Consider the following 14,073-nt stretch of genomic DNA (forward strand, 5'->3'; position numbering starts at 1 on the left):
GGGGGGGGGTGGGGGGGGGGGGGGGTGGGGGGGGGGGGGGGTGGGGGGGGGGGGGGGTGGGGGGGGGGGGGGGTGGGGGGGGGGGGGGGTGGGGGGGGGGGGGGGTGGGGGGGGGGGGGGGTGGGGGGGGGGGGGGGTGGGGGGGGGGGGGGGTGGGGGGGGGGGGGGGTGGGGGGGGGGGGGGGTGGGGGGGGGGGGGGGTGGGGGGGGGGGGGGGTGGGGGGGGGGGGGGGTGGGGGGGGGGGGGGGTGGGGGGGGGGGGGGGTGGGGGGGGGGGGGGGTGGGGGGGGGGGGGGGTGGGGGGGGGGGGGGGTGGGGGGGGGGGGGGGTGGGGGGGGGGGGGGGTGGGGGGGGGGGGGGGTGGGGGGGGGGGGGGGTGGGGGGGGGGGGGGGTGGGGGGGGGGGGGGGTGGGGGGGGGGGGGGGTGGGGGGGGGGGGGGGTGGGGGGGGGGGGGGGTGGGGGGGGGGGGGGGTGGGGGGGGGGGGGGGTGGGGGGGGGGGGGGGTGGGGGGGGGGGGGGGTGGGGGGGGGGGGGGGTGGGGGGGGGGGGGGGTGGGGGGGGGGGGGGGTGGGGGGGGGGGGGGGTGGGGGGGGGGGGGGGTGGGGGGGGGGGGGGGTGGGGGGGGGGGGGGGTGGGGGGGGGGGGGGGTGGGGGGGGGGGGGGGTGGGGGGGGGGGGGGGTGGGGGGGGGGGGGGGTGGGGGGGGGGGGGGGTGGGGGGGGGGGGGGGTGGGGGGGGGGGGGGGTGGGGGGGGGGGGGGGTGGGGGGGGGGGGGGGTGGGGGGGGGGGGGGGTGGGGGGGGGGGGGGGTGGGGGGGGGGGGGGGTGGGGGGGGGGGGGGGTGGGGGGGGGGGGGGGTGGGGGGGGGGGGGGGTGGGGGGGGGGGGGGGTGGGGGGGGGGGGGGGTGGGGGGGGGGGGGGGTGGGGGGGGGGGGGGGTGGGGGGGGGGGGGGGTGGGGGGGGGGGGGGGTGGGGGGGGGGGGGGGTGGGGGGGGGGGGGGGTGGGGGGGGGGGGGGGTGGGGGGGGGGGGGGGTGGGGGGGGGGGGGGGTGGGGGGGGGGGGGGGTGGGGGGGGGGGGGGGTGGGGGGGGGGGGGGGTGGGGGGGGGGGGGGGTGGGGGGGGGGGGGGGTGGGGGGGGGGGGGGGTGGGGGGGGGGGGGGGTGGGGGGGGGGGGGGGTGGGGGGGGGGGGGGGTGGGGGGGGGGGGGGGTGGGGGGGGGGGGGGGTGGGGGGGGGGGGGGGTGGGGGGGGGGGGGGGTGGGGGGGGGGGGGGGTGGGGGGGGGGGGGGGTGGGGGGGGGGGGGGGTGGGGGGGGGGGGGGGTGGGGGGGGGGGGGGGTGGGGGGGGGGGGGGGTGGGGGGGGGGGGGGGTGGGGGGGGGGGGGGGTGGGGGGGGGGGGGGGTGGGGGGGGGGGGGGGTGGGGGGGGGGGGGGGTGGGGGGGGGGGGGGGTGGGGGGGGGGGGGGGTGGGGGGGGGGGGGGGTGGGGGGGGGGGGGGGTGGGGGGGGGGGGGGGTGGGGGGGGGGGGGGGTGGGGGGGGGGGGGGGTGGGGGGGGGGGGGGGTGGGGGGGGGGGGGGGTGGGGGGGGGGGGGGGTGGGGGGGGGGGGGGGTGGGGGGGGGGGGGGGTGGGGGGGGGGGGGGGTGGGGGGGGGGGGGGGTGGGGGGGGGGGGGGGTGGGGGGGGGGGGGGGTGGGGGGGGGGGGGGGTGGGGGGGGGGGGGGGTGGGGGGGGGGGGGGGTGGGGGGGGGGGGGGGTGGGGGGGGGGGGGGGTGGGGGGGGGGGGGGGTGGGGGGGGGGGGGGGTGGGGGGGGGGGGGGGTGGGGGGGGGGGGGGGTGGGGGGGGGGGGGGGTGGGGGGGGGGGGGGGTGGGGGGGGGGGGGGGTGGGGGGGGGGGGGGGTGGGGGGGGGGGGGGGTGGGGGGGGGGGGGGGTGGGGGGGGGGGGGGGTGGGGGGGGGGGGGGGTGGGGGGGGGGGGGGGTGGGGGGGGGGGGGGGTGGGGGGGGGGGGGGGTGGGGGGGGGGGGGGGTGGGGGGGGGGGGGGGTGGGGGGGGGGGGGGGTGGGGGGGGGGGGGGGTGGGGGGGGGGGGGGGTGGGGGGGGGGGGGGGTGGGGGGGGGGGGGGGTGGGGGGGGGGGGGGGTGGGGGGGGGGGGGGGTGGGGGGGGGGGGGGGTGGGGGGGGGGGGGGGTGGGGGGGGGGGGGGGTGGGGGGGGGGGGGGGTGGGGGGGGGGGGGGGTGGGGGGGGGGGGGGGTGGGGGGGGGGGGGGGTGGGGGGGGGGGGGGGTGGGGGGGGGGGGGGGTGGGGGGGGGGGGGGGTGGGGGGGGGGGGGGGTGGGGGGGGGGGGGGGTGGGGGGGGGGGGGGGTGGGGGGGGGGGGGGGTGGGGGGGGGGGGGGGTGGGGGGGGGGGGGGGTGGGGGGGGGGGGGGGTGGGGGGGGGGGGGGGTGGGGGGGGGGGGGGGTGGGGGGGGGGGGGGGTGGGGGGGGGGGGGGGTGGGGGGGGGGGGGGGTGGGGGGGGGGGGGGGTGGGGGGGGGGGGGGGTGGGGGGGGGGGGGGGTGGGGGGGGGGGGGGGTGGGGGGGGGGGGGGGTGGGGGGGGGGGGGGGTGGGGGGGGGGGGGGGTGGGGGGGGGGGGGGGTGGGGGGGGGGGGGGGTGGGGGGGGGGGGGGGTGGGGGGGGGGGGGGGTGGGGGGGGGGGGGGGTGGGGGGGGGGGGGGGTGGGGGGGGGGGGGGGTGGGGGGGGGGGGGGGTGGGGGGGGGGGGGGGTGGGGGGGGGGGGGGGTGGGGGGGGGGGGGGGTGGGGGGGGGGGGGGGTGGGGGGGGGGGGGGGTGGGGGGGGGGGGGGGTGGGGGGGGGGGGGGGTGGGGGGGGGGGGGGGTGGGGGGGGGGGGGGGTGGGGGGGGGGGGGGGTGGGGGGGGGGGGGGGTGGGGGGGGGGGGGGGTGGGGGGGGGGGGGGGTGGGGGGGGGGGGGGGTGGGGGGGGGGGGGGGTGGGGGGGGGGGGGGGTGGGGGGGGGGGGGGGTGGGGGGGGGGGGGGGTGGGGGGGGGGGGGGGTGGGGGGGGGGGGGGGTGGGGGGGGGGGGGGGTGGGGGGGGGGGGGGGTGGGGGGGGGGGGGGGTGGGGGGGGGGGGGGGTGGGGGGGGGGGGGGGTGGGGGGGGGGGGGGGTGGGGGGGGGGGGGGGTGGGGGGGGGGGGGGGTGGGGGGGGGGGGGGGTGGGGGGGGGGGGGGGTGGGGGGGGGGGGGGGTGGGGGGGGGGGGGGGTGGGGGGGGGGGGGGGTGGGGGGGGGGGGGGGTGGGGGGGGGGGGGGGTGGGGGGGGGGGGGGGTGGGGGGGGGGGGGGGTGGGGGGGGGGGGGGGTGGGGGGGGGGGGGGGTGGGGGGGGGGGGGGGTGGGGGGGGGGGGGGGTGGGGGGGGGGGGGGGTGGGGGGGGGGGGGGGTGGGGGGGGGGGGGGGTGGGGGGGGGGGGGGGTGGGGGGGGGGGGGGGTGGGGGGGGGGGGGGGTGGGGGGGGGGGGGGGTGGGGGGGGGGGGGGGTGGGGGGGGGGGGGGGTGGGGGGGGGGGGGGGTGGGGGGGGGGGGGGGTGGGGGGGGGGGGGGGTGGGGGGGGGGGGGGGTGGGGGGGGGGGGGGGTGGGGGGGGGGGGGGGTGGGGGGGGGGGGGGGTGGGGGGGGGGGGGGGTGGGGGGGGGGGGGGGTGGGGGGGGGGGGGGGTGGGGGGGGGGGGGGGTGGGGGGGGGGGGGGGTGGGGGGGGGGGGGGGTGGGGGGGGGGGGGGGTGGGGGGGGGGGGGGGTGGGGGGGGGGGGGGGTGGGGGGGGGGGGGGGTGGGGGGGGGGGGGGGTGGGGGGGGGGGGGGGTGGGGGGGGGGGGGGGTGGGGGGGGGGGGGGGTGGGGGGGGGGGGGGGTGGGGGGGGGGGGGGGTGGGGGGGGGGGGGGGTGGGGGGGGGGGGGGGTGGGGGGGGGGGGGGGTGGGGGGGGGGGGGGGTGGGGGGGGGGGGGGGTGGGGGGGGGGGGGGGTGGGGGGGGGGGGGGGTGGGGGGGGGGGGGGGTGGGGGGGGGGGGGGGTGGGGGGGGGGGGGGGTGGGGGGGGGGGGGGGTGGGGGGGGGGGGGGGTGGGGGGGGGGGGGGGTGGGGGGGGGGGGGGGTGGGGGGGGGGGGGGGTGGGGGGGGGGGGGGGTGGGGGGGGGGGGGGGTGGGGGGGGGGGGGGGTGGGGGGGGGGGGGGGTGGGGGGGGGGGGGGGTGGGGGGGGGGGGGGGTGGGGGGGGGGGGGGGTGGGGGGGGGGGGGGGTGGGGGGGGGGGGGGGTGGGGGGGGGGGGGGGTGGGGGGGGGGGGGGGTGGGGGGGGGGGGGGGTGGGGGGGGGGGGGGGTGGGGGGGGGGGGGGGTGGGGGGGGGGGGGGGTGGGGGGGGGGGGGGGTGGGGGGGGGGGGGGGTGGGGGGGGGGGGGGGTGGGGGGGGGGGGGGGTGGGGGGGGGGGGGGGTGGGGGGGGGGGGGGGTGGGGGGGGGGGGGGGTGGGGGGGGGGGGGGGTGGGGGGGGGGGGGGGTGGGGGGGGGGGGGGGTGGGGGGGGGGGGGGGTGGGGGGGGGGGGGGGTGGGGGGGGGGGGGGGTGGGGGGGGGGGGGGGTGGGGGGGGGGGGGGGTGGGGGGGGGGGGGGGTGGGGGGGGGGGGGGGTGGGGGGGGGGGGGGGTGGGGGGGGGGGGGGGTGGGGGGGGGGGGGGGTGGGGGGGGGGGGGGGTGGGGGGGGGGGGGGGTGGGGGGGGGGGGGGGTGGGGGGGGGGGGGGGTGGGGGGGGGGGGGGGTGGGGGGGGGGGGGGGTGGGGGGGGGGGGGGGTGGGGGGGGGGGGGGGTGGGGGGGGGGGGGGGTGGGGGGGGGGGGGGGTGGGGGGGGGGGGGGGTGGGGGGGGGGGGGGGTGGGGGGGGGGGGGGGTGGGGGGGGGGGGGGGTGGGGGGGGGGGGGGGTGGGGGGGGGGGGGGGTGGGGGGGGGGGGGGGTGGGGGGGGGGGGGGGTGGGGGGGGGGGGGGGTGGGGGGGGGGGGGGGTGGGGGGGGGGGGGGGTGGGGGGGGGGGGGGGTGGGGGGGGGGGGGGGTGGGGGGGGGGGGGGGTGGGGGGGGGGGGGGGTGGGGGGGGGGGGGGGTGGGGGGGGGGGGGGGTGGGGGGGGGGGGGGGTGGGGGGGGGGGGGGGTGGGGGGGGGGGGGGGTGGGGGGGGGGGGGGGTGGGGGGGGGGGGGGGTGGGGGGGGGGGGGGGTGGGGGGGGGGGGGGGTGGGGGGGGGGGGGGGTGGGGGGGGGGGGGGGTGGGGGGGGGGGGGGGTGGGGGGGGGGGGGGGTGGGGGGGGGGGGGGGTGGGGGGGGGGGGGGGTGGGGGGGGGGGGGGGTGGGGGGGGGGGGGGGTGGGGGGGGGGGGGGGTGGGGGGGGGGGGGGGTGGGGGGGGGGGGGGGTGGGGGGGGGGGGGGGTGGGGGGGGGGGGGGGTGGGGGGGGGGGGGGGTGGGGGGGGGGGGGGGTGGGGGGGGGGGGGGGTGGGGGGGGGGGGGGGTGGGGGGGGGGGGGGGTGGGGGGGGGGGGGGGTGGGGGGGGGGGGGGGTGGGGGGGGGGGGGGGTGGGGGGGGGGGGGGGTGGGGGGGGGGGGGGGTGGGGGGGGGGGGGGGTGGGGGGGGGGGGGGGTGGGGGGGGGGGGGGGTGGGGGGGGGGGGGGGTGGGGGGGGGGGGGGGTGGGGGGGGGGGGGGGTGGGGGGGGGGGGGGGTGGGGGGGGGGGGGGGTGGGGGGGGGGGGGGGTGGGGGGGGGGGGGGGTGGGGGGGGGGGGGGGTGGGGGGGGGGGGGGGTGGGGGGGGGGGGGGGTGGGGGGGGGGGGGGGTGGGGGGGGGGGGGGGTGGGGGGGGGGGGGGGTGGGGGGGGGGGGGGGTGGGGGGGGGGGGGGGTGGGGGGGGGGGGGGGTGGGGGGGGGGGGGGGTGGGGGGGGGGGGGGGTGGGGGGGGGGGGGGGTGGGGGGGGGGGGGGGTGGGGGGGGGGGGGGGTGGGGGGGGGGGGGGGTGGGGGGGGGGGGGGGTGGGGGGGGGGGGGGGTGGGGGGGGGGGGGGGTGGGGGGGGGGGGGGGTGGGGGGGGGGGGGGGTGGGGGGGGGGGGGGGTGGGGGGGGGGGGGGGTGGGGGGGGGGGGGGGTGGGGGGGGGGGGGGGTGGGGGGGGGGGGGGGTGGGGGGGGGGGGGGGTGGGGGGGGGGGGGGGTGGGGGGGGGGGGGGGTGGGGGGGGGGGGGGGTGGGGGGGGGGGGGGGTGGGGGGGGGGGGGGGTGGGGGGGGGGGGGGGTGGGGGGGGGGGGGGGTGGGGGGGGGGGGGGGTGGGGGGGGGGGGGGGTGGGGGGGGGGGGGGGTGGGGGGGGGGGGGGGTGGGGGGGGGGGGGGGTGGGGGGGGGGGGGGGTGGGGGGGGGGGGGGGTGGGGGGGGGGGGGGGTGGGGGGGGGGGGGGGTGGGGGGGGGGGGGGGTGGGGGGGGGGGGGGGTGGGGGGGGGGGGGGGTGGGGGGGGGGGGGGGTGGGGGGGGGGGGGGGTGGGGGGGGGGGGGGGTGGGGGGGGGGGGGGGTGGGGGGGGGGGGGGGTGGGGGGGGGGGGGGGTGGGGGGGGGGGGGGGTGGGGGGGGGGGGGGGTGGGGGGGGGGGGGGGTGGGGGGGGGGGGGGGTGGGGGGGGGGGGGGGTGGGGGGGGGGGGGGGTGGGGGGGGGGGGGGGTGGGGGGGGGGGGGGGTGGGGGGGGGGGGGGGTGGGGGGGGGGGGGGGTGGGGGGGGGGGGGGGTGGGGGGGGGGGGGGGTGGGGGGGGGGGGGGGTGGGGGGGGGGGGGGGTGGGGGGGGGGGGGGGTGGGGGGGGGGGGGGGTGGGGGGGGGGGGGGGTGGGGGGGGGGGGGGGTGGGGGGGGGGGGGGGTGGGGGGGGGGGGGGGTGGGGGGGGGGGGGGGTGGGGGGGGGGGGGGGTGGGGGGGGGGGGGGGTGGGGGGGGGGGGGGGTGGGGGGGGGGGGGGGTGGGGGGGGGGGGGGGTGGGGGGGGGGGGGGGTGGGGGGGGGGGGGGGTGGGGGGGGGGGGGGGTGGGGGGGGGGGGGGGTGGGGGGGGGGGGGGGTGGGGGGGGGGGGGGGTGGGGGGGGGGGGGGGTGGGGGGGGGGGGGGGTGGGGGGGGGGGGGGGTGGGGGGGGGGGGGGGTGGGGGGGGGGGGGGGTGGGGGGGGGGGGGGGTGGGGGGGGGGGGGGGTGGGGGGGGGGGGGGGTGGGGGGGGGGGGGGGTGGGGGGGGGGGGGGGTGGGGGGGGGGGGGGGTGGGGGGGGGGGGGGGTGGGGGGGGGGGGGGGTGGGGGGGGGGGGGGGTGGGGGGGGGGGGGGGTGGGGGGGGGGGGGGGTGGGGGGGGGGGGGGGTGGGGGGGGGGGGGGGTGGGGGGGGGGGGGGGTGGGGGGGGGGGGGGGTGGGGGGGGGGGGGGGTGGGGGGGGGGGGGGGTGGGGGGGGGGGGGGGTGGGGGGGGGGGGGGGTGGGGGGGGGGGGGGGTGGGGGGGGGGGGGGGTGGGGGGGGGGGGGGGTGGGGGGGGGGGGGGGTGGGGGGGGGGGGGGGTGGGGGGGGGGGGGGGTGGGGGGGGGGGGGGGTGGGGGGGGGGGGGGGTGGGGGGGGGGGGGGGTGGGGGGGGGGGGGGGTGGGGGGGGGGGGGGGTGGGGGGGGGGGGGGGTGGGGGGGGGGGGGGGTGGGGGGGGGGGGGGGTGGGGGGGGGGGGGGGTGGGGGGGGGGGGGGGTGGGGGGGGGGGGGGGTGGGGGGGGGGGGGGGTGGGGGGGGGGGGGGGTGGGGGGGGGGGGGGGTGGGGGGGGGGGGGGGTGGGGGGGGGGGGGGGTGGGGGGGGGGGGGGGTGGGGGGGGGGGGGGGTGGGGGGGGGGGGGGGTGGGGGGGGGGGGGGGTGGGGGGGGGGGGGGGTGGGGGGGGGGGGGGGTGGGGGGGGGGGGGGGTGGGGGGGGGGGGGGGTGGGGGGGGGGGGGGGTGGGGGGGGGGGGGGGTGGGGGGGGGGGGGGGTGGGGGGGGGGGGGGGTGGGGGGGGGGGGGGGTGGGGGGGGGGGGGGGTGGGGGGGGGGGGGGGTGGGGGGGGGGGGGGGTGGGGGGGGGGGGGGGTGGGGGGGGGGGGGGGTGGGGGGGGGGGGGGGTGGGGGGGGGGGGGGGTGGGGGGGGGGGGGGGTGGGGGGGGGGGGGGGTGGGGGGGGGGGGGGGTGGGGGGGGGGGGGGGTGGGGGGGGGGGGGGGTGGGGGGGGGGGGGGGTGGGGGGGGGGGGGGGTGGGGGGGGGGGGGGGTGGGGGGGGGGGGGGGTGGGGGGGGGGGGGGGTGGGGGGGGGGGGGGGTGGGGGGGGGGGGGGGTGGGGGGGGGGGGGGGTGGGGGGGGGGGGGGGTGGGGGGGGGGGGGGGTGGGGGGGGGGGGGGGTGGGGGGGGGGGGGGGTGGGGGGGGGGGGGGGTGGGGGGGGGGGGGGGTGGGGGGGGGGGGGGGTGGGGGGGGGGGGGGGTGGGGGGGGGGGGGGGTGGGGGGGGGGGGGGGTGGGGGGGGGGGGGGGTGGGGGGGGGGGGGGGTGGGGGGGGGGGGGGGTGGGGGGGGGGGGGGGTGGGGGGGGGGGGGGGTGGGGGGGGGGGGGGGTGGGGGGGGGGGGGGGTGGGGGGGGGGGGGGGTGGGGGGGGGGGGGGGTGGGGGGGGGGGGGGGTGGGGGGGGGGGGGGGTGGGGGGGGGGGGGGGTGGGGGGGGGGGGGGGTGGGGGGGGGGGGGGGTGGGGGGGGGGGGGGGTGGGGGGGGGGGGGGGTGGGGGGGGGGGGGGGTGGGGGGGGGGGGGGGTGGGGGGGGGGGGGGGTGGGGGGGGGGGGGGGTGGGGGGGGGGGGGGGTGGGGGGGGGGGGGGGTGGGGGGGGGGGGGGGTGGGGGGGGGGGGGGGTGGGGGGGGGGGGGGGTGGGGGGGGGGGGGGGTGGGGGGGGGGGGGGGTGGGGGGGGGGGGGGGTGGGGGGGGGGGGGGGTGGGGGGGGGGGGGGGTGGGGGGGGGGGGGGGTGGGGGGGGGGGGGGGTGGGGGGGGGGGGGGGTGGGGGGGGGGGGGGGTGGGGGGGGGGGGGGGTGGGGGGGGGGGGGGGTGGGGGGGGGGGGGGGTGGGGGGGGGGGGGGGTGGGGGGGGGGGGGGGTGGGGGGGGGGGGGGGTGGGGGGGGGGGGGGGTGGGGGGGGGGGGGGGTGGGGGGGGGGGGGGGTGGGGGGGGGGGGGGGTGGGGGGGGGGGGGGGTGGGGGGGGGGGGGGGTGGGGGGGGGGGGGGGTGGGGGGGGGGGGGGGTGGGGGGGGGGGGGGGTGGGGGGGGGGGGGGGTGGGGGGGGGGGGGGGTGGGGGGGGGGGGGGGTGGGGGGGGGGGGGGGTGGGGGGGGGGGGGGGTGGGGGGGGGGGGGGGTGGGGGGGGGGGGGGGTGGGGGGGGGGGGGGGTGGGGGGGGGGGGGGGTGGGGGGGGGGGGGGGTGGGGGGGGGGGGGGGTGGGGGGGGGGGGGGGTGGGGGGGGGGGGGGGTGGGGGGGGGGGGGGGTGGGGGGGGGGGGGGGTGGGGGGGGGGGGGGGTGGGGGGGGGGGGGGGTGGGGGGGGGGGGGGGTGGGGGGGGGGGGGGGTGGGGGGGGGGGGGGGTGGGGGGGGGGGGGGGTGGGGGGGGGGGGGGGTGGGGGGGGGGGGGGGTGGGGGGGGGGGGGGGTGGGGGGGGGGGGGGGTGGGGGGGGGGGGGGGTGGGGGGGGGGGGGGGTGGGGGGGGGGGGGGGTGGGGGGGGGGGGGGGTGGGGGGGGGGGGGGGTGGGGGGGGGGGGGGGTGGGGGGGGGGGGGGGTGGGGGGGGGGGGGGGTGGGGGGGGGGGGGGGTGGGGGGGGGGGGGGGTGGGGGGGGGGGGGGGTGGGGGGGGGGGGGGGTGGGGGGGGGGGGGGGTGGGGGGGGGGGGGGGTGGGGGGGGGGGGGGGTGGGGGGGGGGGGGGGTGGGGGGGGGGGGGGGTGGGGGGGGGGGGGGGTGGGGGGGGGGGGGGGTGGGGGGGGGGGGGGGTGGGGGGGGGGGGGGGTGGGGGGGGGGGGGGGTGGGGGGGGGGGGGGGTGGGGGGGGGGGGGGGTGGGGGGGGGGGGGGGTGGGGGGGGGGGGGGGTGGGGGGGGGGGGGGGTGGGGGGGGGGGGGGGTGGGGGGGGGGGGGGGTGGGGGGGGGGGGGGGTGGGGGGGGGGGGGGGTGGGGGGGGGGGGGGGTGGGGGGGGGGGGGGGTGGGGGGGGGGGGGGGTGGGGGGGGGGGGGGGTGGGGGGGGGGGGGGGTGGGGGGGGGGGGGGGTGGGGGGGGGGGGGGGTGGGGGGGGGGGGGGGTGGGGGGGGGGGGGGGTGGGGGGGGGGGGGGGTGGGGGGGGGGGGGGGTGGGGGGGGGGGGGGGTGGGGGGGGGGGGGGGTGGGGGGGGGGGGGGGTGGGGGGGGGGGGGGGTGGGGGGGGGGGGGGGTGGGGGGGGGGGGGGGTGGGGGGGGGGGGGGGTGGGGGGGGGGGGGGGTGGGGGGGGGGGGGGGTGGGGGGGGGGGGGGGTGGGGGGGGGGGGGGGTGGGGGGGGGGGGGGGTGGGGGGGGGGGGGGGTGGGGGGGGGGGGGGGTGGGGGGGGGGGGGGGTGGGGGGGGGGGGGGGTGGGGGGGGGGGGGGGTGGGGGGGGGGGGGGGTGGGGGGGGGGGGGGGTGGGGGGGGGGGGGGGTGGGGGGGGGGGGGGGTGGGGGGGGGGGGGGGTGGGGGGGGGGGGGGGTGGGGGGGGGGGGGGGTGGGGGGGGGGGGGGGTGGGGGGGGGGGGGGGTGGGGGGGGGGGGGGGTGGGGGGGGGGGGGGGTGGGGGGGGGGGGGGGTGGGGGGGGGGGGGGGTGGGGGGGGGGGGGGGTGGGGGGGGGGGGGGGTGGGGGGGGGGGGGGGTGGGGGGGGGGGGGGGTGGGGGGGGGGGGGGGTGGGGGGGGGGGGGGGTGGGGGGGGGGGGGGGTGGGGGGGGGGGGGGGTGGGGGGGGGGGGGGGTGGGGGGGGGGGGGGGTGGGGGGGGGGGGGGGTGGGGGGGGGGGGGGGTGGGGGGGGGGGGGGGTGGGGGGGGGGGGGGGTGGGGGGGGGGGGGGGTGGGGGGGGGGGGGGGTGGGGGGGGGGGGGGGTGGGGGGGGGGGGGGGTGGGGGGGGGGGGGGGTGGGGGGGGGGGGGGGTGGGGGGGGGGGGGGGTGGGGGGGGGGGGGGGTGGGGGGGGGGGGGGGTGGGGGGGGGGGGGGGTGGGGGGGGGGGGGGGTGGGGGGGGGGGGGGGTGGGGGGGGGGGGGGGTGGGGGGGGGGGGGGGTGGGGGGGGGGGGGGGTGGGGGGGGGGGGGGGTGGGGGGGGGGGGGGGTGGGGGGGGGGGGGGGTGGGGGGGGGGGGGGGTGGGGGGGGGGGGGGGTGGGGGGGGGGGGGGGTGGGGGGGGGGGGGGGTGGGGGGGGGGGGGGGTGGGGGGGGGGGGGGGTGGGGGGGGGGGGGGGTGGGGGGGGGGGGGGGTGGGGGGGGGGGGGGGTGGGGGGGGGGGGGGGTGGGGGGGGGGGGGGGTGGGGGGGGGGGGGGGTGGGGGGGGGGGGGGGTGGGGGGGGGGGGGGGTGGGGGGGGGGGGGGGTGGGGGGGGGGGGGGGTGGGGGGGGGGGGGGGTGGGGGGGGGGGGGGGTGGGGGGGGGGGGGGGTGGGGGGGGGGGGGGGTGGGGGGGGGGGGGGGTGGGGGGGGGGGGGGGTGGGGGGGGGGGGGGGTGGGGGGGGGGGGGGGTGGGGGGGGGGGGGGGTGGGGGGGGGGGGGGGTGGGGGGGGGGGGGGGTGGGGGGGGGGGGGGGTGGGGGGGGGGGGGGGTGGGGGGGGGGGGGGGTGGGGGGGGGGGGGGGTGGGGGGGGGGGGGGGTGGGGGGGGGGGGGGGTGGGGGGGGGGGGGGGTGGGGGGGGGGGGGGGTGGGGGGGGGGGGGGGTGGGGGGGGGGGGGGGTGGGGGGGGGGGGGGGTGGGGGGGGGGGGGGGTGGGGGGGGGGGGGGGTGGGGGGGGGGGGGGGTGGGGGGGGGGGGGGGTGGGGGGGGGGGGGGGTGGGGGGGGGGGGGGGTGGGGGGGGGGGGGGGTGGGGGGGGGGGGGGGTGGGGGGGGGGGGGGGTGGGGGGGGGGGGGGGTGGGGGGGGGGGGGGGTGGGGGGGGGGGGGGGTGGGGGGGGGGGGGGGTGGGGGGGGGGGGGGGTGGGGGGGGGGGGGGGTGGGGGGGGGGGGGGGTGGGGGGGGGGGGGGGTGGGGGGGGGGGGGGGTGGGGGGGGGGGGGGGTGGGGGGGGGGGGGGGTGGGGGGGGGGGGGGGTGGGGGGGGGGGGGGGTGGGGGGGGGGGGGGGTGGGGGGGGGGGGGGGTGGGGGGGGGGGGGGGTGGGGGGGGGGGGGGGTGGGGGGGGGGGGGGGTGGGGGGGGGGGGGGGTGGGGGGGGGGGGGGGTGGGGGGGGGGGGGGGTGGGGGGGGGGGGGGGTGGGGGGGGGGGGGGGTGGGGGGGGGGGGGGGTGGGGGGGGGGGGGGGTGGGGGGGGGGGGGGGTGGGGGGGGGGGGGGGTGGGGGGGGGGGGGGGTGGGGGGGGGGGGGGGTGGGGGGGGGGGGGGGTGGGGGGGGGGGGGGGTGGGGGGGGGGGGGGGTGGGGGGGGGGGGGGGTGGGGGGGGGGGGGGGTGGGGGGGGGGGGGGGTGGGGGGGGGGGGGGGTGGGGGGGGGGGGGGGTGGGGGGGGGGGGGGGTGGGGGGGGGGGGGGGTGGGGGGGGGGGGGGGTGGGGGGGGGGGGGGGTGGGGGGGGGGGGGGGTGGGGGGGGGGGGGGGTGGGGGGGGGGGGGGGTGGGGGGGGGGGGGGGTGGGGGGGGGGGGGGGTGGGGGGGGGGGGGGGTGGGGGGGGGGGGGGGTGGGGGGGGGGGGGGGTGGGGGGGGGGGGGGGTGGGGGGGGGGGGGGGTGGGGGGGGGGGGGGGTGGGGGGGGGCCCTAGTTTGGGGACCACCAGTTAAGGATGTGTTATGGCAGTGGTGGCGAACCTGTGGCACTCCAGATGTTCGTGGACGACCATTCCCATCGGCCCCTGCTGGGAGTCCATGAACATCTGGAGAGCCACAGGTTCGCCACCACGGTTTTAGGGCTGTTGCTTGGGATTCTACGGTGGGTTTTTATTGCAGCGCGGCCTGAGACTGGCGCGAGGGGCGGGGAAGGAAAGCCTCACGGTTGAGACGAGGGAGTAATACAAACGCAGACGACCCATAGGGGGAAGCGCTGTTTACAGTTCTAGCTCCGACACCGGAGCGAGCCTGGCCGTCCCTGGCGGGCTCCCATGTCGGGGGGTTTCAAAGCTATGCGGACCGCTCATCTGCCTCGTAACGGGTTCTCCACATTCAGACGTGGTGGCGGGCCCGCGGCTCGCGCGCATGGCTCCGGTTCACACGCGACGCGCCGCGGAGGCCTGTCAGTCACAAGCCGCCTGAGACCCACCGGGCGGCGCTGAGGGGGGGGGGGCAGGTTGTCGCCCCGCTCCAATAATATCCCCCCCCGCGACCCCCGCCTCACAAACCTCTTGGGAGCTCCGTCGCCGCCGCCATCGCTCGCCCCGTTGGCCGCCGCCGCCGCCGCCGCCATCCCGCCGCCCCCGAGGGCCGCCACTCCCGCGTCCGCCATTTTGGCGCCGCTTTCAGAAGCCGTCGCAACCGCCGCCCCCACAACCGCCGCCATTTTCTCCTCTCGGACGACTCGACTCGCTCACTGCGCAGGCGCCGCACCCGACCGAAGCAGCCACGCCCCCTCGCGTCCCTTTTGCGTTCGAAGGAGCGTAGTCGCCGGAGCCCCGCCCTTTCCCCCCACAATTCTTTCCTGCGGCTGACGTAAGGCTTTTCGCTGGCCTGCTTGATGTTATCCAATAGGACAGCGGGGATAGCTGTGGCCCCGCCCTTGCTCGTCAACCAAACCTTTTGAATGGCCAATCGTTGGGACGCTCTTCCCGCCCCGTTTCCTTTTTCGCCTGCTTTTCCTTGCCTCCATCTCATCACGTGGGAGAACGAGACAGAGGAGAAGATTGGGGAGGGCGGGCGA

This window comes from Sphaerodactylus townsendi, linkage group LG05 (assembly GCF_021028975.2).
Source record: "Sphaerodactylus townsendi isolate TG3544 linkage group LG05, MPM_Stown_v2.3, whole genome shotgun sequence".
Lineage (NCBI taxonomy): Eukaryota > Metazoa > Chordata > Lepidosauria > Squamata > Sphaerodactylidae > Sphaerodactylus > Sphaerodactylus townsendi.